Here is a 2,682-nt window from a genome sequence, read left to right as displayed (position 1 = left end):
ATGCTTGTTAGAATTTTTAGTAGCAAATGATCCACTATAGCTACCACTGCAGTGGGTCACTCTGTAATGTTAATAAATAAATAATAAAACCCAATCTCAAACAGAGGAAAACCTCGACTAGCGTTGGAATCGAGCGCAGGGCTCCTGGACAAAGAGTAGGCAATGCTAACCACAAGATCACGAGCTGATGGCAGAATGAAGTGCAGCATATATCGATTTCAAACAACGCTATGCAAAACACTGTAATAAAACTTTTAAAAACGTTACTTAAGGATAAGCCGTGTTCACATTACGCTATTCCTCCAGAGCTCATGAGGAGTGCTTTGTTTGTCAAACCAGATATGGTACCTTCCTGTGTCTTTATAATGACCAAACTGCTTACGAAATTCCTATGAATCTAGTGAGTGTTAGTAAAGTAGCATATTACATTTGACACATAATACCAAGTTTTCATCGCCTTTTACATTTGTTGGGGTTGAAAAGTTGTTTTTAATTTGTTGTGCATGTGGATACATACTTTCTACCCTGTATTTAACAGCTGCCCAACTATTTTATCATGTATCATAATACACGTCATTTGTTAAAATTCAATGCTTGACTGTATAAATGGGGGTATTACTGCTCTTTTTTTGATGTGGATATGAGTTAATTGTAACATGCAATTAATTGTGTGCTAATGACACGTCCTCCCACGTACTTGACTCCTCAAAAATGCCTCGTTTTCCTGTCCAATAAATTTCGACCCTCATTCAAATTCCTTTTCTTACTATGTAAATGCGAAAAATCAGTGATTCATTCTTGTGTGTATTAAACACATAAATAGATGCATTAGAGAGTAAAATGGCTTTGTTTTTAGTGTGCATCTAGATGTCTATTCCGAAAGTCCGCCGGTTATTTGACAACTCCGCGTCATATTGACGGCTCTGGCTTGTACAGAGTATCAATGATTGTACTGTCACAGCCGACTTCACACAAGCCGGAGTCTTCAATGGGTTAACATCGCACAGCTGCCAAATAGATGGCACACTACCAGAAATTACGTCCTGTTGCCCTATTACACGTTAAAAACAAAACTGTATTACTTTACTTTTTAATTTTTAGTACCTGCAATTTTATGATTGCAGCACCCACACAAGAATGAATCACTTTTACGATTTAAATGGAAACGAATGGAATTTTAACAAGTGTCGAAAATTATAATGCATGAAAATCAAACGCAATGCAGAAGCCATTGGTGTGTTATGAGATTTAGTATGCATATTCATTGGCACAATTCTACGATTAAAGCCCGGTCCACACGCAACGATCTGTCTGCGCAGACATTGGCGCAGATGTCTGTACATGCAAAAGATCGCTGCAAATGTGGTGTGTTCACACGACACAAACCCCAATCTACTACTCACCCGCCATCTGTCGGTGTAGAAAAGAAAAATCCGTGGCTAGCGACTACGCTCCCCGTAAACGTCAAAAATTTAATTCAGTTATTTTGAAATATGGAAATGGAGGATGTTCTGTTGTGGTCTGTGTTCGCAATTTGTGTTGCAAAAAACATTCAAACCAACCGCAGGAAACAGAAAAGGCGGTCAAAATGGTGTAGACAATGGTTGCTAAAGAGAAAGCAGTTTTCTCACGTACATTTACTGCGAGAGTTGCAGGGCGAACCTGTTTTGTTTTACATTAACTCGTGTTCCATTTCCTGGCACATTGACACTTCAATTTCATCTTCAGTTGTACTCCTGCTTGGTTTTGGCGTTTCTTGATCACTAAGAAAGCCAAGCAGATCAAAATACCATAACGTTAGCTGGTATACTTGATCTACTCTTACACCAGATCTTCTAGATTTCTGAACTTTGGATAACCTTTTTCGGTAAACAGTTCGCTGACAGACTTAATTTACTTAGCTTGCCTTCATGAACTCATCCTTCAGGACAGCGTAAATAGCTTCACATGTGTTGGGTAATATTTTACTCAACGCTTGTTTCGATATTGCAGTTGGAAATTCCAAATCCTTGTAGCTCCTTCCAGTTGCTAGGAATCTTAATGCTACCTCCAGCCGTTCATGAGGAGACATTGCCCTTCTCATACAAATATTTTTTCTCATAATATGAGGGGTTACAAGCTTTAAGAGATAATTATAAGTTTCGACATCCATCCGCAAACAATTTCGCCAGTTCGCAACGAATTTTTTTTATTACCGTTTCTCTGTTTGCCGAGGCGTCAACTGCCCGCAATTTTTCAATTAGAGCATTGTATGCTGCTGTCTTTTTGTCTCGGTCACTATATTCTTTACTTTTAATCTTCCACAAACATGGGTGGTTTCTATATATTTCAATGAATTCACTTACAAACTCTCGAGAACAGTGACGAGTATCAGCCATTTTAATGCCCTATGCGCACAAATGCAAACACTAGACTGATCAAACAGCTGTTTCGTGCCAGATTTGCGGCGATCTCCTGTCCACACGCTCCAACTTGTCTGCGCAGATGTGGTTTGAACCCACAGATTTGAGAGGTTTCGCTCAAACCTCCAACTCCAACTTCCAGGTTTGCACACACCTCAGTTTGGTGCAAATCTTCTGTCCACACGCAACGATCTGTCTGCGCAGATGTGATGTGCGCAGACATTTGCGCAGACAGATCGTTGCGTGTGGACGGGCCTTAAGAGTAGGCTATGGTACTAAC

Source organism: Schistocerca cancellata, chromosome 2 (assembly GCF_023864275.1).
Source record: "Schistocerca cancellata isolate TAMUIC-IGC-003103 chromosome 2, iqSchCanc2.1, whole genome shotgun sequence".
In the NCBI taxonomy this organism is placed as follows: Eukaryota; Metazoa; Arthropoda; class Insecta; order Orthoptera; family Acrididae; genus Schistocerca; species Schistocerca cancellata.
The sequence above is the reverse complement of the archived record's forward strand: the minus strand, read 5'-3'. Positions refer to the sequence as shown.